Source organism: Heliangelus exortis, chromosome 8 (genome assembly GCF_036169615.1).
Source record: "Heliangelus exortis chromosome 8, bHelExo1.hap1, whole genome shotgun sequence".
Classification (NCBI taxonomy): domain Eukaryota; kingdom Metazoa; phylum Chordata; class Aves; order Apodiformes; family Trochilidae; genus Heliangelus; species Heliangelus exortis.
In genome coordinates, this window is record NC_092429.1 from 25,546,788 (window position 1) to 25,568,426 (window position 21,639).

The following is a 21,639-nucleotide window of genomic DNA, read 5'->3' on the forward strand; positions in this document are numbered from 1 at the left end:
CACGGCACATTTTACAGCTGATTTTACAGATGGTGGAGCTGGTTTTCAGCTGGTGTAAATGAGTAGTTAAAACTCCTTTCAGATCCTCAAGCTTCAACCTATTTATGCTAGCAGAAAAAGAAATAAACTTACACCACCACTGTCCTCATGCTAGAAACAGCTTGTAACCTGTTGTGCAAGCTCCCTAGCCAGGACTAATAGAGAATTCAAGAGACCATGGGTCTAAATCCCATCCTACTGCAAACTGTTGCACGACTTTTCATAGGTCCCTTTGCCACAACATTCTCATCTTGTAACCAGTATATGGGCAGTAGCCAGACCTCTAAAATGTTCATATTATAGCTATTAATTTTTTAAAGTGCAAGTAGGGACTTTATGGCTGACTGAGCAAAGATTCAAGCCAGTCTGGACCTAATTGCACATCAGGATGGATAACACACAGCGCTTGATTGTATAAGTAATAATTATGTCATGTGTACTGGGCAGTCTCCTATCTCATATAAACAGAACACAAAAGCTTCCTTGAAAAAATTGCAAAACTGGGGAGAAAAAGAAGTTTGTCTGCTAAAAGATATCTTTAAACCACATCATGGTACAAGGAGAGAAAGTTTGGGCTTTAGTTTCTCATCACAAATTACAATATTCCAAGCGTTCTAATTTAGCTACGTGATAGTCTAAAACCACATTAGTACAAAATTATCACTATTTCTTGTTGTAGTGCATTAAGAAACACATCCTAATTTAGTAGAGAAGCGCTAAGTTAATACTGAAAATCTTTAAGCTTTCAGCTAGTATCTTTTCAGAGCAGAATAAGAGACATGGTCTGTTAGAGATTACAGATCACTGCAGTCTCTCTAGGTATGAGGAACATGGGTTCTTTATTACACCTTACAATTTTTTTTCTCCTGAAAGACTGAGAAAAAGAAAATGTTCTAGACTTTGTCAAGACAAACAAGGACAAAGAAATGAAGCTGTTTCATAAATAAGAGCACCTTTCACAAAGAGCCACTAGTGTGTCTTCAAATAAAGTGAATCAGTCTAATATTCGTATGCTATCGGTAGCTTAAAGGCTGCTTAGTACATTTTGAAAGCTGATATTTGTGTAACCATTGAGTAGATCCACATCCCACAGAAGCAGTGACTAAAAAAGAGAGCATCACCAAATGACCATTCATATTCTCCACAACCAAAAGGCTGGCATCAGGATGGGTCTCCACTTGCATAAATATTGATGCTTTACATAAACATTTTATTTACAAGAAAAGCATCTTCACTAGAAATGCTGGTAGACAACTAAGGAATAAGGGGATTAATCCAAGAAGTGCTGAGCATCTACACATTCTCAAGGAAAAGAGGTGGGTACCAGCTCTGCCCTGTAGAGCAGCCAGCAGTTCAGGATGAAAGAACAGAAGGCTGGATGCTGACATTCTGCTTGCACTGTTTTAAACCCTTCTTGTAAGTAAAGACAAATGCTGATACAATCACTGTGAAGATGCTCAAGTACACATATAAACTACATGTATGTAAAACTTCATGTTCAAAATTTAGCAATTCTAGCTTTTAAGGCTGTACATTAAACACAAAACGAACAATTATTCAAGATAAAATTTGTTGTAATAAATACTTGTTCTGTTTCTCCTCCAAACTGCTGATTAATAGGGATCAATAATGTTTTAGGTGAAAAATAGCTAATTAAAAATATACTCGTGGGCTGCCACCTCAATCCACAACACCATTTTTTATCACCAGCGATGCTAAAACTCCTTAGAAATAGATATTTCAAATAGACAAAGAAAAAAACAAAAAACCTGATTTATAATGGATTTTAATAATCCCATTTGACTTCAGACTGGTCATCCATGTTCAGTTAACCATGTTCTTTTGTTATTTCCAACAGATATTTAAGTACTGAAAGAGCTAAATTAGCTCTACAGAGTTCTCGGTAGTTATGAATAATATGAGATTAAAGGTAAAGACTAGTCCTCTGATTCCCTAGATTTAAGTCCTTTACTTGACAATGTATAATAAATACCTTAGAAACCCCTTTTCTCATTAATCAAGTGCTGGTAGATGTGGCAGAGAAGGTGTTACTGCAAATTAGCAGAATTTTCTAATCACCATTAATGTGACTGCTACAGCAAAGGTATCTCACTGACGAGCCTTAGGATCTCACCTCATTAGAAGAGAAACCACCAGTTTAATAGTCTTATTTTGGCTAACAGTATATATTGCTTGGCCAATCTTCTTTTGAAGGTGGAAGAAAATCTGTGGCTCTTGTGAGAGGCTCATTAGTTAAACATGAAAAGCTTTGACATGGCAGAGTGTCCTTCTTTCCTCTTGTCAGCACATCATTTTATGGCACATGGAGCAAGTGGAGACTTTTAATGGGAAAAGACTGTGCTAAATAATCACATGGTGTGAGCCAGGGCAAAAGAATAATTATACACACCATGTGTGTGGAGGGATGAATGGGTGGGTATGTGTAGTTTAAATCACACATATTTATATCTATGTATGCATATGTATATGCAAACTATGTTTCTGTGTGCAAACTTACTGCGGTTCCTATTCACAATTAATTTCAGAGTAAGGAGACCAAATTATTCACATTACAGTTTTCAGCAGGATGATGACTTGAGTCACAAGGAACTAAATGCCTGCAGCTCAATGGGACACTCCGGAAAATGGATCTCTTTAAATGTTCCTCAACGTTATACAGAAAAATGTTGATGCATCAATGAGGACAGAATACTGAGAGCTAAACCAGCTGAATGATATTATTATATTATTATTATTCAGTTCTTTAGTATTTTAATTATATTTGACTCAAGATATGCAAAGCCTGACACTGCTCAGTGTGCAGCATTTAACTTCATGAATCTCAGCTCTTTTTTTTCTAAATCTGAATTTCATTTTGGCTCCAAAGTATTATCTTGGAAATTGATCTTGCTTTCAGTGAAGTTAATAGCAATCCTCTGTTCCCCTTTAATTGTGCAAGATCAGGTCCTCATTGAACAGCAAACATATTGAACAAATGGAAAACAATTCTACAAAGAGAATGTGGCCACAAATTTCTTTTTAAAAATGCTCTCTTTTGTGAAGGTATAGGATGAGATCAAAAAGAACAGTAAGATAACTTTTCCCCATAACATGACTAGCTGTAAGTTACTACCTGCAGCAGTCCAAGAGGACAGGTTTTCTTAAATGCAACCTTTCTGAAAGAGCATTTTGTCTCTATTTGTCAGAATGCATTTCTGATGATTTTGCTTCCATTGGAGATTACTTATGTTTCAGGGGACAAAAAAAAAATAATTAATGCCTACTTCTAATTTTGAGGAGACTGAGCTTTGGGAGGAATAAGAAAGGTCTGTACTAGGCATACATGACAGCTAGAAAACATTTAATGTTTCCAGAAAGTACCGTCTAATGCTTCCCATCACTACCTTTTTCTTCTAACCAAAAATTTAGGTAAATTTTCCACTTTTCCGTTTAGATTTCCAAAAATTGCTGAAGAGGCAAGCTTACTGTTAAAAAGAGCTTACTTTGTTTATTAGTATTGCATCTCATGCAAGAAATTTCTTAGACTTGTCATAATAAGATGTGAATACTCAATTTCAAATTAATTCAAAAGTAAAAATATTTTGCTCCCATAAATCATTGTCTCTGACTGGGACTAAGAGGAGTGTAAAGTCACTGCAATCTATGTCACCAAAGAAAAAACTTTTCATATTGGTGTAAACAGTGAGCAGACTCTGTAATTAATTCTCCACAACAGAATTCAGACAGTAGTAGAAAAAATGGGAAAGGATGAGATGAGGTGATTACATCACTGGAAGATCCTCAAGTTGGTTTGTTGGCTTGTTGTACAAATGTTGCCTTCTGCAGCAAGATCTGTAAAACATTCCTGATTTCAGCTGCTTGTTTTCACGTTTCCTAGTTACATTTTCACTCACAGTGTTTCAGTATTTTATGAAGAAGCACCCCAAACACAGCAACTCTGGTGAACTCAGCGTCTGTCGGGGAGCTTAGCTCTCAGTGGAGGTGGATCAACTTACTGAAAATATAGCAAATTTTTTTTTCTCTCCCACTTAAATTATTTACAAGATTTAGAGAGAAAAAAAATAGTTGAAGGCCAGAATTTGTAGGTATTTCTTTTACAGAACTCTGACAATTAGATATCACTGCAACAGCATCTAAGACTACAGTTCTGTTGCTATGCTTAGATACTATAGAAATAAGAGATACAAGTCAAATGTCTCTATTCTCAAAGCTAGGTCTTACAGTAAAATTGATAGACCACCCCTTTAAAATGAGTAATTCCTGGTACGGTTGGAGTTGGGCATTGACAGCAGCCTGTAAAGTCTGATATCTAAATGGATTTCTCTTCTGAAGTTGTATCTTGCAAATGTAAGTCGGGCCACTGGCTTTATCTCTGTATACCTAGTGTGTCAGAGTCACTTTTCTTTGAAAATACAGACTCTACAAGGTTTTGACCTCACTTTTTATAGTGTTCTCTTGTAATGCCATATTTAAATGAAGTTAGATGAGGGTTTTTCTGGGAGAGAAGTTATTTTGATTTCTTCTCTCAGACTTCCTTGTCAGATATGTGTCTGTGAATTAGGTCTATCTCCCATTGGCCTTCATTTGGTATGGATGCACAACTGATTTTGCTGCTACAACAGAACACCCTTCACTTATCACACACGGTTTTCTACCGGTTATTAATTTACTTCATTTGCATAGCCTTGCTTAATCCCTAGAAGAAATTATTGCAACTTGAAACTGATGCAGTCTTTCAAAAAAATTCCCTGACAGTAAATCACACCCGAACCTCGCTCACTTCCTGTTCTGCACTACACAATTAAACACTTAATGAACGGCACACAGAAAACACACTTGAATTCGGAACCGAGCCACGATACAGCTAACAAAGCCTTACCTTTTAAAATGCACGATGGTCTCTAAGTAAGCAGCACGGAAAATGCAGCCCAAAAAAAAAAAAGCAGCTCTCCTGCTCTTCCAGTCTGCTGTGACAGCTTACACCCTATTTTCTTTACCTCGTGTTTTACACCATGCTACAACTACGTATGGTTCATGCTCCTGCAGCCCAGGATTGGCTGCTGCATCTCCGAGGCGCACTCAGGGCTCACGCCCGGAGCTCCCCGCACCCTGCGTTAACCCTTCAACCCCCGGTCTCCCTTCCGCTCCCCAGCCGCACCGCCAGACGGCGGAGCCCGGGGCTGCAGGGGGGCAGATCCCGCTCTCCTGGGGCTGGGTCCTCTTCCTCCTCCCCGCACACAGGGCAAAAAGGGGCAAAGGGAACAGCAGGATCACCCCCCCCCTTGAGGCTGAGGAGAGGCCGGGGGGGGGGGGGCGTCCGGAAGCCGGGAGCTGGCCCCACCCGAGCCTCTCCTGCTGCTGGCATTCTGCCCGGCACCCCAATCTTACCCCAAAACTACCCTCCTCCCTCCCACCCCGCTTCTCCCGTCCTCCCTACCCGCGGTGCCTCCCCTGGCGGACACGTACAACTTGTGGGAAAGGAGTAGGGTGAAGCCCAGGGGGTGACCAGGCAGTCTGGGCAGTGACATGAACCTTTAAAGGTCTTTCCTCTGTCAGACCCTCTTCCCTGCCACTGACAGTATTCAAAATTGGGAAATTAACCCCCGGGCAAAAGGGAGTCCCAAAGCCACATGGCTACAGGGGAGATGAAGATAGCACGGGAGGTGGAGGTAATCCTTGACAGAGATTCCAGAGCAGACAAGCGGGGAGCCTGGACACTGAAATGAAGAGAAGGGAGTTGTTCGGGACCATTTGCTAGGGAATGGCCCGCAGGGCTTGTAAGTATTTACACACTACCAGTCTTTTGTACAAAAAAGCAAAAGAATCAACCAAAGCAAAACAAAAAGCGCCAGGCTGCCGCCTGCTATTCCCGTTTTTTTCTGAGTCATCCAGCCCAATGTGAGCAGAGGGTATCCTCTGGTCGGGAAGTGCTGAATGCTGGAAATGAACCATCAAGGCTAATGGGAATCTTGTCTCTCAAGCATACCTCACGCTCGCTTGTTGCAATCGCCCAGTAAGCCTACATTAATTACATCGATTTATTTGATGCTTGTAGGCGAAGGGTTTGCTGTGTCCCTTTTCGTCTCTGCTGAGGGAAACGCCATCCGGTCCGACCTGTGTCGGTTTTACTGACCAGGCACCGGTTTACTGCCATCCATCACAGAGACTGTGATCTGAACAACACTGCTGCCCTCATCCCTTGTCCTACCATCTCCTAACCCTGTCGGCACAGAGGGAATATAGAGTGCTCTTAAACCTGGGAAATATTCTGCTGATGGGCACATAAATCTCTTCTCCAGAGTGCTATCATTTAACTAAGCACTGCAAGGCAATGGTCATGGTGTGAGCTATTCCCATAGCGAGTTAATTCCTCAGGGTTTCCTGGGGTTCTTTTCCCCCAAGGTTTAGGAAAAAAATAACTATATACATATATCAGGTATAGCTTTAAAGCGCACTTACCTGGGTAATCCTCTACCCTATACCTAGGAAGGGAAGGGGGTATGACTGCACGGAAACTTTCCTGAGCAGCCTGCGACCGGAGGATCCCAAGCAGCAGTGCCAGAGGCAGGTAATAAAGGGGAAAGGGCTAAGATTTGGTGAATCAAACCGGTCTTGGGAGAAGGGGGCCCCAGGGCAGGAGGAGAAGAAGCCCGGCTGGCGCTCTGAGGGCAGGTCGGCAATGAGGGGAATGGGAACACCTGCTGGAGGAGCTTGGCTATAAGGAGAGAAGTAAATATGGGGGGGTTGAGCTGCTGGGAGAAGAGAGGAGATGGAAGAAGGATGAATTTTGAATCCCACACTTGAAGGGCTTTTTCTCTCTCCCGACACCAGCCAGCAATTCGGGGTGGGGGGCTGGAGTGAGGCGAGGGTGAGAGGAAGCACTGATCCTTTCTGTCCTCTGCTTTCCAGCAGGCAATAATTTCGGATCTCATGTATTTCTCACTGGCATCTCCACCTGCTCGCAAGCCTTTTAGCACCTTCCTTGTGATCTCTGTATATACTGCTTTGGAGACACGACTGCACACACACACTCTGCACACCAAATGACAAGAGTTAAATGGAGCCCAGTCAATACCTCCCCGTGAGAAGTAACATGTTCCCTCCCTACCTTCTGCTATGGAACGTGGGTGGATCTCTGCCGCTAATTAGAGACAGAAATACTGGATATATTAGCCACGAATCTCACCCTGAAGGCGCTTGTCCTTTCTTTTTTAACAAAAAGTCCTCGGTCCTCTTCTCTATTTTTCTTTCAAAGTAAAAAAGCCCCTACTTTCAGCAAAAGACATTCTACAGTTCAAAACTCGCAGGTAGATGTAAGCGTGAGAGTGGACGTTTTGTGAAGACGACGCCTCGCACCTATCATGCACAAATACAGGTATTCCCGAAGATTGTAATAAATAAAACCAAGAAGTAAGATGGGAGTCAGGAATGCGGGAAGGGCGCGAGGTCAAAAGCAGGAAGCAGCGGGCAGGGGGGCTGCAGCCCGGCCCCACTCCCCCCGCAGCCAGCCTGGGCACCCTGACACCCGCCAGCACAACCGGCAGGACACGTTTAATTAGGTCTGGAAATCCTTTCCTATGCCTTCTGAAGAACACTCCCCCACCCCCAATCCAACCCTACCTTCTTCAGGGGATCAGAAAGAGAAAATAACTTCTCCACCTCATCTCCCCCCGCAGACTCCCAGACACTCCTTGAGACACCCTCACGATCCCCTTCACTCCCACTGATTTCTATGCATCTTCCCAAACGGGGAGAAGTTCTGACCCCCTCCAGCATCCATGCAAGCGTCGCTATCTGCAAGCGTTAAAGTAGAGAATGTAGCAGGTACAGTGCCTGATGAAAACATTAATAAAACGTGATGCATAAGCAGCGGAATGGCAAAGACCCCGCGAGAGGGACTGCGGTGCTGGCTGCAACTTAGTGCCGAGAGCGGTGGCTACCGGCGGAATGGATGCGGACAACCAGGGTTCGGTTCTTCGTGATTTCTTCGAGTTCAGAAAGTGGAGCCAGCCAGGCTACTGACAGGTTCAGAAGCAAGGCGAGGTAATTTGAGACGTTGTTTTTATTTTCCTTTTTTTTTTTTTTTTTTTTTTTTAAGGGTCCTTATTGTTGTCGAAAGCAATCAATCTGAACGTGAAATAAAACCTACTCACCGGGTGAAATCGCAGGAAGCGAAGGGGCTGTGAGCAAAATGCATCCCGACTCCAAGCATATAGTCCATGATTTTCGGCTTCAAGCTAGAGGACGGTTTTGCATGGTGGTGGGACTTTGGGAACCAGCAGCAGCAGTTCTGTGTGGCACAGCAGCAAGTACCAACAAACCGTTCACCCCGTGCGTGCCTCTGCGTGTGTGTGTAGGGAAGAGAGAGGCTCAAGACCCAAAGGAAGGGGTGGGGGGATAAAGCGGGGGGGATCTGGGAAAGGAGGAGGAGGGGGGGAGGGAAGCGAGGAGGAGGAGTGAGGGAAGGGAATCCAAATAGTAAGAGTTGTGAGGAAGGATAGGATTTGTCGGGGCTGGGGTGGGTTTTTTTTGGTGGTGATGGTGATCCTCAAGGCAAAAAATAACAAATTGTGGAATCTCTGCGGCGGGCAGGAGGAGAGGGGTTTTGCCAAGCCGGGCGGAGCAAAGACAAGACCACACCGAGAAGCGGGAGGCTGTAGCGAGACGAGGCGGTCCGGAGAGGGGCGAGAGGGTGTTCTCACCCTGCCAGCTGCGGCATAGAGGGGCCGGGGGACTGGGACGCTGGGGAGAGGGCACCGGCCACGTCGGTCGGGATCTGCAGGACTTCGCCAACCTCTCTCGGGGAAGGACGAGGGCGGGAAAGGGAGGGGGGAGGGAGGGGGGGCTCCGGTGCGTAGGGGCGCTGGGAGCCCGGGCAGGGCTTCGCAGCTTCGCCGGGAGGAACTGCGCGGGCCGGGGGGATTGGAGGAGGGGAGGGAGGCACGATCGGTAGTCGAGGGCACAGCTGGATAGGGGGCACGGGCAGGATGGGAGCGGCACGGCTGGTGGCAAATAGCGTGGCCGGGGCATGCGGCACGGCTAAGGCACGGCGCGACCCGGGACTGCGGGGCGAGTGCGGAGGGAAGGATGCCCCCGCCCCGGGCCGGCTGCTGGGCGGCGCGGCAGCCGCTCCTCCTCCTCCTCCGCCCGCAACCCAGGGAGACAGAGCGGCGGTATCGACCGGGTAAGAGGAGCCCTGCTCCCAGCCTCTCCCCCTGCCCTCGGCCAAGCCTTTGTTTCAGATCCTTTTTTTTTTTTTTTTTTTTTTTTTTTTTTCCGCAGACAGTTTTCGCGGAGCCGTTCGCCTCCCCGGCGCCTGCCCTCCCGCTTCCCCCCCCGGCTGTGGCCGCCCCAGTCTCCCCGTCCCAGCTGGGGCCCTCTCCCCGTGCCCCCCGACAGGGAGAGGCGGTGGCGTAGCCCTGGCGCGGGAAGCGGCGGTTCGGAGGCGATGAACATCGCGGCGATAAACATTGGCAGGGTGTGGGGAGAGGGATGGACAGAAATGTTCCTGCTAAGCATCCGTGCCCCCCTCCCTGCCCTGGGTAAGCGAAGCATCTCCCTTTCATATATCCCCCCCTTCCCCCGCTTCCCCGGCGCTCCTAGGCTCTCTGTATGGAAATCACGAGCTACCTCGGTGGAAAAATCTCCCTTTTCCTCGCATAGTGGTTCCAGAGTGTGTGCTGAATTTCAAGGTGTGTGTGGGAGGGGGAAGCAGCTCCATCATTTATGGGGCTTGGTTCCCGTCCTCCCTCCCCCAGGCCCTCTCCTACATGTGTGCTGCAAGCAGATACGCTGGTTTGTGGCTAATAAAAACATATTTCCCTATGTATATTTCGGCTGACGGTCTGCTATTAGTAAACTGAAAGCCAGTTCGCTTCAGAAAGCAGCCTGCAGGTCAACGAGAAGCTTTGGCATCCCTGCATAGGAATAAGGTAGCCAGGATGTGTTCACACCACACTTCCCGGGCTCAGTAAGCACAGTGACCATATAGATGATGTGATGGGATGTATATATTGGACGATATGGAGTGACCACCTGTATTAACACCAGCACTTGTGCATTGTGCTACATGTGGTCTTCAAAAGAGAATGTAATTTCTGTTGAGCTTTTTGATCAAGAAAGTCTTCTCTCAATTATCTCTCAAAGCATTAGTGTACACTTGCCAGTCTGGCATTTTCATGTTTCCAGATTCTTTTGGGAGAGGTTTGGCAACTGCAGAAACCCAAGATTCCTCTGGCATCATGTTGATTTGTTCCTGTCAGCATGCTTAATCATTTTTACATTAAAGACCTGGGGGAGTGATCTGATCTTAGCAGTGATTTATTGAAAAATCACACTGCTTTGTGTAGGTAGGGACCTTAGAGATCATCTAATCCAGCTCCCCTGCATGGGCAGGGACACCTCCCACTAGACCAGGTTGCTCCAAGCCCCATCCAACCTGGCCTTGAACATTTCCAGGGAGTGTGCATCCACAATCTGTTCAGCCTGCTTTGGTTTTTATTGTCTTCTTCCTTGAGCAGGGAAGAAAAGGAGTGAAGTAGTGAAGGATGTTATAGTTGGGGAAGGAAAAATGCAGTGTCCATGTCAAGTGTGACAGCTCTTAAATACGTAGCCATATATATGTTTCACTATGCAATTATAAAAACAAAAGGCATACCTTCTTGTCTCTGTTCCAGAACACACTTTCTCTCACAGCAACAAGTAGCAGATGCTCCTCTCCCCCATTTCTCTCTTCCTCTTCTCTCCCCCTCCTGCCTTGAGCCCATCCTGCCAAAATGCCAATTACAAAGGTCAGCCTGTTGATGTAAAGATCACTGTGTTTCTTAACAATGACTTGCACATCAAGACTGCAATGAGTATCAAATAGACTTTTGGATTCAAGACACTCAATAAGCATACTGTCCATTTTCTAGAACTGATAAAATCCTAGAGAAAACAAAAGACAAAGAGGCACAATGTGTAAATGGGATAGATCAACAGTGCCAGTGTGCACTGACAGCTAGGTTTTCATAGCAGTCTTTTTTACAGCAAATGCTGGGAAGATCCAATGGACCTTTACAGATGTGTGTCTGGACATAGAAAAAGAATTGCTGATACACTGGTGGTTCTCTGCTTTCCTCTTGTTTCTTGCTAGCTCTAGTAATGTCCTAGGCTGAACTTGTTCTGCAGTCACTTCATACACCAAGGGCAGCTTAAATCAGCTCAGGATAATTTTGAGTCTGACCATCCCCACCCTCCCAATAAAAAAGAAGAAGTTGACTTCACTGGACTTCAGCTCAAACCCTTTGCAGTTCAGTTTTCATTTCATAGCAGCCAGAGGTACTGTGGACATGGTCTTATCTTTATTTCACTGTACTCCCTTTCCCTTCCTGCCACCTTGTTTAATCTGAAGAGCAGTACAGCTCCATTTCATCAACTATTATTCACCCTCTTCTGGTCCTTTCCCACTTGAAATCTAATAGGCATATTCTGATACCATTCACTTGTGTATACATGTCCAATACTTAAGGATCAAAAAATTTGCCTTGAAATAACAACACAGATCTTCCACTCTGCTCAGTTCCAAGACCTAATTGTTCCCAAAGTTCCTTTTCAGTCTGAAGTTCTGAAGCATAATTAAAGTATTGTGGTATTTTTGCTCAGTGTCTTTAATAATCTGTGGCAATAATATAATTAATATAATAAAACATAGTATAATACAATATAACATATAACATGACATAATTAATAAATATATAACCTTACAAAATCTCATAATACGACAGAGTACAGAAATTACGAACAATGGGATGAACTGTTCATTCTGAAAGGAGATTGAATTTACGTACCACCCACTGAAAATGCTAAATCCAAACCTGGGACCCAGGCTTAATTGAGGAGCTGCACAGCATCATCTGAGAGGAGAGAAGCACATCCAGCCCTGCACTGAGTCTTGTGGCCCTGAACTACAGTCATTAGACTCCTCTGTCCTGTAAATCTACAATAAATAGCAGTGTATATCTGTACTGGTAAAAGCCCGTTTTAACAGTGTATCCCATAACACTTTATTTTATTTTTTTTTTACTTTGTATAATCAGCCTTTTGACCCTCTTTCCAGAACCTGTGAGTGCTTATCTTTAGCTACTGAAAAATGGATGTGGTTTATTAAACCAGTTCAGCAGTTACCCTTTGTTTGCAACAGGCAAACCCATTATGCAAACATATCATCACGTTCACAAAGAGCCTTCCTTCTCCTGGCTATAATGAATTCTCTGCATGCTATGCTCCTGTAAATTCTCTGTCTAAAAATTCCATCCACCACATGTTTTGTCAGGGGAAACTGTACTTGACTTTTGAAACAGTTGGGACGAGCAAAATGATAACCTCCTAAAGTGCCTTGCCCTTAGCTGAAATTATGGTGAAGTAATTAAAGTTAGAGCAAGAAGGCTTAAACTTTGGACTGCTTATGTTCACAGTGGTTTTGCTTGGGTGAATTTTTTTAGAAGTCTGATTTGAATGTCAAATTAGCATATTCAGCTAGAAAACATAGGGAATGCTTAATTGCCCATGTCCAGTGTTCATATTTTGCTTTGAGAACAATGTGTCACATATTCCTGGGCTTCTCTTCTGTTTACTATTTGCATTCATAAATTGAACTGTCTATATAAGTCCAGTGTTTGCTCATTAGAGAAACAAGCATGCTGAGTTTAGTGTTTTGCTTTATACACATCAGAGAAACCTGCAATCACAGAACAGTCCAGTTTGAAAGGGACCTCAAGTGATCATCTGCTCCAGCATCCCATGGGAAAGGGAGCTTAGATGAGATTATCTAGCACCCTGTACAATCATATGTTGAAAACCTCCAGCACTGAGGACTAGACCAGGTCCTTGGGGAAGTTGTTGCAGTGAATGATTATTCTTACTATAGAAGTCTTTTGTACATCAAGATTAAACCTTTCCAAGTCCAACCTGTACCCATTGCCCCTCGTCTTCTCCAGGTGGTTCCTCCTATACTTTTTGTAGCCACCCTACAAGTACTGGGACATTATGAAGAAGTCCCCTCTTCTTGAAGGAGAAAAGACCCATGGTATTTCCTCACAGGTCAGGTTCTCCAGCCCTCTGATCATTTTCGTGGCCCTCCTTTAGACCCTTGCTAGTGTCTGTCTGCTTCTTTCTTGAATTGTGGGTACCAGAACTCCAGGTGCAGCATGACAAGTGCTGAGTGGGATGCTCCCATCTCTATCTCTGCAAGTAATGTCTCTGCAGATGCAGCCCGGGATGCAATTTGCTTTTATTCCTGCAGTAACAGACTGATGACTCACAGTCAGTTTGTTGTCCACCAACAGCATATTTTGACCTATGTATTTTTGCTTTAATGGAGATATGATTCACTTGAATAAAATTCCTTTTTTTTTTTTTTTCTCGCAGAGGAGATTATTTTTAGGATTTTCTAGCATTTCACTTACGGCGTGAATACGCTGTACTACAGAATTTCTTCAATTTCTCCCCCAAAATTAGATCAAAGACATGCAGTATTAACAATCATTGCATATTCACTTGGCAGCAGAGAACAAACTAAAAGGTGGGGGGTTTTTTCAGACTCCTGCTATCACTGGAATGCCAGTCTTCTGAGGTGGGATAGGTTCTTTTGAAGAGACTGATGGTATTTCTCTACTGTTTTCAGAAGATATTAATTCCAAGACCTGTAAGCTCACATTTACTCTACTAGACACAGTTAGGTGTACACTCCTGGAAGAGCCACAGTAACACTTGAGATGTGGAGGCATGAACTTCTCTAGGGTTCTGCAGTTAAGAGCCCCTTGTTCTTGGAAGATTTAATCAATTCTGAAGAATCTTCTCAGCTGTCATTATCTGTGCCAGATAAGGTGCTACAAGGTTGTTTCCTTCCACTGCAAATACACATAGCAGCCAGACCCACAAACTATTTCTTTGAATGAACAAGGGATTTTATGGGTTTACTATGATTGACATTGTTTATAGTTGTGATTTCTTCTTAGCACATGAAGTAAATGATGATTGCTATCACACAGCTTGATAGGTAAATGACTTCTTTAAAAGGGTTTCCAACTTTGACATTAGAACTGAAGTGGGCAATGGAAAACAAAATGTTTTGAAATCCATAGGACAATTGCAACATTAATGTACTACAATACTGTTACTGACCTCCCTAACCCCTATTTTTTTAGATTAGGGCATATTTTGACATGTTTTTGGCATGTTTCCATGGCCAATGGCCATGCAGGCAAAAATGGGGGCTTTTTTAAAGTAGCCTCTGATCTATTCAAATGCTCACTTTTTCTTGCTAGCTGGACTTTAAAAAAATCACAGAAACTGTTACTTTCAAGAAAATGAAAACGTAAAGAAAAAGGCAGAGGAGGGGGGGCATTTTAAACCACATTGAAGCATTATGGTGAAGAGTCTTATGCATCAAATGCCTGATTTTCTTAGAAAAAAATTCTTTTCAGTGTCTATGGTAGTTCAGTACCAGAAGGAATGTTCAATGGAAGTAGTGCAATAGGTACTTCCAGTAGCTGATATGATAAAACTGGAAGAGAAGCCTCCATCCCACAAGCACTGACTTTACAAGCAGTGTGAGAAGCACTGCCCTAATACTTAAATGGATTTGCAGAGGAATAGAGGTGTATTTTTAGTGTGTTTGTGTTTAAATACAGAAGCTATGCATCTTGTATTGAACTCCTATCCCCATCTGGTTTAAGTGTTGTCACACAGACTTAAATAAAATGTAGCTGTTCATGTTATGTTACTGTGTGGTCAGAATTGAGTGTCTTCCAGACTAGGCATAGTAATAACATAAAAAATTCTCTATCCTAGAGAGGTCAGGGTCTGAAATGCATTTGAACAAATGATGGAGGACAGAAGAAGTGTTGAAATGAATAGAAGACTCCTCTGTATTTTCTGTGGTGTATGCAAAAAACTAAGACCCACTTTCAAACAAGATGGGTCTTTGGAAGAGTGATGGAGTCAGATCAAGTTTTGTTACATCTAATGCCTGGTACAAAAGACAGACTTAATACGTTAGAGCAAAAGCAATTCTGTATTCAAGGTGTAAGAGATCCTGATTGGAATCTATGTATTCCCCTTTATGAATGTCTGCAGAAGTAAAATATATGTTTGCCTGACTGCATAAAAGAAATCTGTCATGGACCAAAAAGGGAACAAAAGACAGGTACCAGTGAAATTCTCAGTTGACACTGTGTGGTGTCAAGGAATTACACATTAGAACGGCAGAATTTTATAGGTTATGCTGGAAAGAAAAGGGCATGTAGAGAAAGCAATTTGCATTTGGAAAATAGATTATTTTACAGATATTGGTTCAAATTGATAGTCATTTCCTGAATAACATCTGGTGCATTATCCCAGTAGATGTGCTTATGTCCCATAAAAATGAGCTGAGAAAAGATCTGTAGTAAGATTTGAAAATAACCTTTGTTATTATATGTCATTACCTCATAAGAATCAAAATACATGGGCCACTAATGACAATGAACAAGAACAATACAGTTTCTTGAACAGCCTGCTCAATGCATTTCCAGTCTGGAACATGCACTTAAAATCCAGCAATATTACAAGCATTTATCATTTGTCTGGGCCGTGGAGCTAATGAGATAGAAAAAGAAGGAAGAATTTGCATGGTTGAACTCCGTTTACCTAATTTCCAACTCAAACATAATGGTATGAAAAATAAGTAATATATATATAGAAAGTTGTGAGGGGGGTTTACAGTTGTTGTCTTGGAGCAGCTTGGGTTGGGTCATTATGGTGCACAACAGGTAGGTGTTCTTGTCAGTAGCAGCTGTCACCCTTGTCACATTTCTACTTCTTGCTGACATGTGAGGGACTTAATACCAGGAAGATGTCAGGTTCTCCTCTCAGTCACAAAGGAAAAGAGGCAGTAAAAAAAAGATGTCTCTTACATCATTTATTTGATTGCATTCTCCATTTGTCAAAGCAGTGGAGCACAAAGCCCAAATGTATTCTGTGAAGCACTCTGGAATTTGCTTGGGTTTAAGCAAGAAAGCAATGTTGAGTTTTCTGTAGGCTTCTGGGTCTGGCTGCAATGGAATTAATACTCTTCAGAGCAGCAGTGATGCCATTTCTTAGATCTGTGACTAGAAAAATGTTGATAACACATCAAAGTTTGGGCTATTACTGAGTGATGCTCACATTGCACCAAGGCTGTGTCCCCACACACACCTCCAGCCTGCAGATCAGAAGGCTTAAGGTGGCTAAAATTTTGGGAGGGGACATACCCAGGCAGCTGACCTGAACTGACCAAAAGAATATTTCATTCCATAGGATGTCGTGGTCACAAATAACACCAGGGGCTGAGTTTTTCCAAAATAGCCATTGCTCAGAGAATGGCTAAGCAGCACTCTGCTAGTGCGAGGTGGTGAGTGACTGCCTTGGCATCAGTTGGGGGGTTTTTTTATGTTGTTTTGAGGGTTTTTTTACACTTATTAAACTAGCTTTGTCTCCACCCATGAGTTTTTGTCTCTTTTGCCCTTCTTACTCTTTTTCTCCATCCTGATGCAGGGGTGTGAGTGAGTAAGTGAGTGAATTAGCAACTGAGTGGGGGCTTAGCTGCCTGTACCCAGTTAGTTAACTCACCACAGCCTTCAATGCCAGTTTTGGAAATGAAGAAGTCATTCTCCCTCAGCAGTAGTGGAGATTTTGAAACAGAGGATTTTCTCTGAGAAATTCTACAGCTCTACCCAGATTTTGTGTTCCATAAATTTCCAGTTCTGTTGAATAAATACTTGCTTGTGATCCTAAAGTAAGTAGGAAAGCACAGAAAATAAGAACAAAAACTTATGGTGGGAGTATATTCCCATACAAATAGAACTAACATGAAGCTGACTTTTGATGCAGTGTTTCATTCTCTATTTCATGCTCATTTTCAATCACTGTCATCTTTCTCTGCTGTCTGAGTTCTGTTTGTGTTTGCCTTTCATTTGGTCATGTTTTTTTCATCAGACCTGAACACGGGTTGTACTTTTTCTGCCACTCTGCTTTGGGCTGAACACACACACACAGAAATAAGGTAGTCCTGGACACATGGAAGCCCTGATGGCTTCATTTTCCTATGTGATTCTTCTGTAAAGCACATATGGGATCAGTGAATCCAGCAGGGGTTAGGCAGAGTCCCTGCTGGAGATGAATAATAGATTTGTTTGCATTTGACATCTTAAGTGACGATAAAGTCTTACATAGTGCAGGTGCAGATTTATTTAGGCACCCAAAAAGCTTTAGTATCCATTAGTAAGATTTTGTGGGACTCCATTCATATTCTTTGTGATGTGGCTGTGACTGCAGCATCCAGCTCTGTGGCTTTGTCATCTACTTAGGAACACAACTGAGGAATAGAACCAAAGGGTTTCATCACAGTCTTAATCCTCCATCCACATTGCCTGCCCTTACCTCTTATGCTTACTTGTTACGCTCTGATCCTAGTGAGGCTGGAATTTTTTTGGTTTAGGAATTCTGATTGCTCAAAGTTTGCATACATGGCCTTGAAAGAGCTTTAGAACTGCCTTGTAGTGTCATAATTCCATGGAAAGGAAAAGATGCTGCAAATCTGTGGAATGCTGTCACATAGAGATCATTTATACCTGTGAGGTCAACTGTAGAAATTATTTTATGTGCTTAATAATTCTTTAAAGATTTATTAAAACACGTGGAAAAGACAATCTGATATGGAAATAAATATTTTTCATAATGTCAACAAGGTAAGTTTGTACAATAGCTTCTGATTTGCTTGCAAATTAGAAGTAATCCAAAATATATAAGGTTTAAATTAGAATAATTTCTTTGGCAAAATTATTAAAAGATCAGACACTAGGTCTTTTCAGTTGTCAGTGGATATTTGAGTGATTGAATACTTCAGTTTCAAAACTCCATGGGACAGACACTCATTGCTGAATCAGATCCTCTTGCAGTTTGCTGGTTTACTGAACTAAGCTCATTAGCTAAAAATTTTAGTCTAGATCTGAATAATATCTTTTTCATCTTCACTTTCTATAGGTCAGTTTCTGATAAAATTTACTGGGCTTTTCACTGACAACTTTCAAGCAGCTTCAATTTTAAATATATATTAAGAACTGCATTTTACCTGCATGTATAGAAACTTGCCATTAAGCTAAAAAGACCCATACATAGACTCAAATCTTCCTGTTCTTCAAAAATACTTCATTCTTCTAATAAGCCCCTTTCATGTTTAGAATTTCCAAAGAAATTAACTCAGAAACATGTACTGACTGTCACCAGATCTTAGGGGTTTTTAAAAATGTTAAATATATTTTCATATAAGTGAAGATAAATTTCTTTCCTATATTTTTTTAGCAACCCATTCATTCATCACTGTTCATTCATCATATATGTTTGCATGTAGATGATCTTTTCTGCAAGGTACCATATGCAACAGTTGATCAAAAAGTGTCTTATAAATAAAGCAATATATTATGCTTGTCACAGGCAACTGTGGTCCATTTTACAATGGCTTGGTTGGACAATTTCTCTTCCTATAGAGCCATAAAGTTGGCAAGCAGTAAAGACTAATTCTTCTGCAAAGTTTGCCAATGTATCCACTGTTTATAATAGTACTGGGAGTATTTTCCATTCTCAAATCAGCAGTTTGAACAATGAAGTAATTTTAGGTTATGCTGTTTCTTAATGTGCTTGTTGCACAGTAATTACTGTATCATCACCTGCAACATCTTGCAGAACTGGAAAATTAAAATCATTATCTTAACATATTTTCCATAGGATTTTTCATTCCAGTTCACTAAATTACATGCAGGGTGATCCTACTAACTTCTTCATGAAAACTACTTCCACACACACCTAACTTTCATGAGTTGTTCTCATCCTACTCAGACACTCCTCAGGAGTATTTAAAGAAACCCAAAACATATCACTGTTGTCACTGGACATACTTAAATACAGCCTTATTTTGTCACATAAAACCTTTCCTGGAGGTAAGAATATCAGCTCTCCCACTCATCAAAAATCAAAAATATTTAAAACTTATGCTCAAAGGAGCTTGAGGAAAGTTTATTTGAAAATTCTTTCGATAATGTATCATTATTAAATTGCTGTCACAATGACATAAATCTTAACCATCCAAGTTGGTAAAAACAATGCAGAAAGTGCTCCACCTACCTCCTGAGATAGAAATAATTTATACTTGTGGTAGGTTGATGTTGGCTGGCTGACAGATGTCCACGAAGCCACTTTCTCCTTCACGCCCCTGCAGTAGGACAGGCAGACAAAATAAGATGAAAAAACTCGTGTTAAGTACAGGGAGGTCACTTACTTGTTACTGTCATGGGCCAAACATACTCAGCAAATTCTTCGGCAGTTAAAACAGATTCAGGAATTCAAAAAGAAAGAAAATTAAAATAGCATCTTCCCCCCCTGCTTTTCCCCAGCCTCAAATTCACTCCTTCATTCCCAGCTCCTCTACATCTTCCCTGATTCCTGAGCAGCACAGGAGAAAGGGCCACGGGGTTGTGGTGAGTCTGAAACAGCTTCTCCCTCCTGCTCCTTCCTCACTTCTCTGCAGCTCCATGATGGACTTCACAGATGCAGGGGAATCTCTGGTGTGTCTCCTGGAGCATCCCTCCCTCTCCTTCCTTACTGATTGCTCTTTGCAGGGCTGTTTCTCACACCTTTTCCCTATCACTCCTCTGCCTGTCAAGCATTTTTGCCCTTTCTTAAACACATTCTCATAGAGAGCCCAGCAGCATCACTGGCAAGAAGCTTTGTCTCTGCCTTTTCTTTGAAAGAAAAGGCAAGAGGAAAACAAAAGGGGAATTGACTATTCGGATGAACTTACAGCTAAGTGGAGACCTTTATTTGGTTGAGATTTTGCTTCTCACAGCACTTGTGTGGGTATTTTTGCTCAGGTTTTTTTGATTATGTGAAGCAGCTACCTCAGGACTAGCAGTATATCATACAGAAATTGCAATGGAGGGGTGCAGACCCTTAGGGGTTTATAGGGAGATGTGCTGAGCAGGTTTCCACAAAAAAGAAAAACCAAAACAACACAACTTAAAATAAGCCCTGCTTCATTAGGAGGTGTAGTAGTGCTGATGAACATCTTAGGGCATGAAGCTATCTGATGCTCTGAGACAACACTGCAGTTCACAGAAAGGGTTTCTACACAGTAATCTACTTTGTGTTTTCCAGTATTCTAATGATTATCTATAATATGCAATATATATGAAGATCTTTACAGAGAAAAACCTTTGAGTGAAATGGTCGTAATTTTTTTTTTTTCTTTACTCTGCTTTTGTGGTGTTTGCACTGTACTGGATCAAGCATGATCCAGAAAGTAGCCCCTCTCTGGGACAAGTTTTGGTGTTTTACAATCTCCATTTCAATCATATTTCAGATAATGATACAACTGGAGATTAATACCATGTCTTGTTTAGCTGTCTTTGTGGACCCACTCATTTGCACTGCCAAAAATTTGACCTCTCATGACTGCATCATCAATACCTTTTATCTGGTTTCCTTAAATTCCCAGTTTTGGTTATAACATGCTATAATTTAGAGGTTTCCCGATTCAGGGCACCTGGTACTGTAAGAGGCCAATGTAATATTTCATTAGAATGACATTGAATAGCATGACAGTCAGCAGGTGTGTCAATGTGGCACCAAGACACATCCATGACATAGTTTGTAGTGGTCTTCTGTACTGTGGGAAACAAGGTTAGGATGGTTTGCACTCACTTGGTTCACACCTGACTCAATTAAACCCAGGTTTTATTTTGGAAGGTTTTAACAAAGAATTCTGTCTGCAAGGCAGCAGGCAGTGAGCAGCAGGCAAGCAGCACTGCCAGGAGACTGGGGATCTGGGAAAAAAACAAGGAACAAACCAAAATGACAGGAGTTACCATGACACTTATCATTTTAATTTCACCCTCTGCATTTTTTCAATAAATGGATTTAAATGTCTGGTTTTTGGTTTTTGTTTTTGTTTTTGTTTTAATTTATCAGCTATATAATCTTTCTAGCCAAAAAGACATCTTCTGGAAGTTATGAAAATGACTAACCACTTCACTTTCACTTCTGATATCCCTCCAGAAAATTTTTAATTCTTCCATAAAAGCATATAAGCATATTGTTCCTCTTTTTCTTCATTCCTTTTGTTTTGTTGTAGATAATTTGATAGTCCAGAGTTTAGAACATGCAACAGAGCTGGTACATTACATTACACTGAACTCCAATAAACTTAAAGCCATAGTACTGTTTGTAACACAAATATATTTTTCAAATTAGTTGATTTGGTCAATTTCAACATTACAGTTACGTTTTCTTCTCTTCATTCTTATAACTTGATACATAACACCCTCCAGGAGTCTTGCAGTCTTCACTGTGCTGCACTGTAAGAACCATCTGCACAACCTGAATAAGCTTAGGATAATTTTTCCCAAGCTTCTCATCCAAACATTTCTGCCATGAGTAGGTTGTTCATTAGGATTAGTTGCCTGAGGGGAAATGTGACAGCAGAGTAGAAACTGAGGCTTCTTTTGGGTAACCAGTTCCATAGGAAGT

At 42.1% G+C, this 21,639-nt stretch overlaps 1 protein-coding gene and 1 long non-coding RNA gene across 3 annotated transcripts in view; both read right to left on the bottom strand.

The window, feature by feature from the left end:
* The window catches only part of LOC139799275 (BMP/retinoic acid-inducible neural-specific protein 3), a 191,464-nt gene extending 182,481 nt beyond the window's left edge, over window positions 1–8,983 (bottom strand). Inside the window, exon 1 of one of the 2 annotated variants that reach the window (XM_071751096.1) lies at window positions 8,214–8,983. The gene's annotated coding sequence lies outside the window, so the exon portion shown is untranslated. Of the gene's footprint in view, window positions 1–4,939; window positions 5,122–8,213 lie in introns of those variants that run through there. The other variant, XM_071751097.1, reaches the window with a different exon arrangement.
* Window positions 8,984–13,162: 4,179 nt separating this feature from the next.
* The window catches only part of LOC139799276 (uncharacterized), an 87,461-nt gene continuing 78,984 nt past the window's right edge, over window positions 13,163–21,639 (bottom strand). Inside the window, exons 3-4 of the long non-coding RNA XR_011727201.1 lie at window positions 19,240–19,327; window positions 13,163–13,349 (exon numbers count right to left, since the gene is read on the bottom strand). This is a non-coding gene — a long non-coding RNA (uncharacterized lncRNA). The remainder of the gene's footprint in view (window positions 13,350–19,239; window positions 19,328–21,639) is intronic.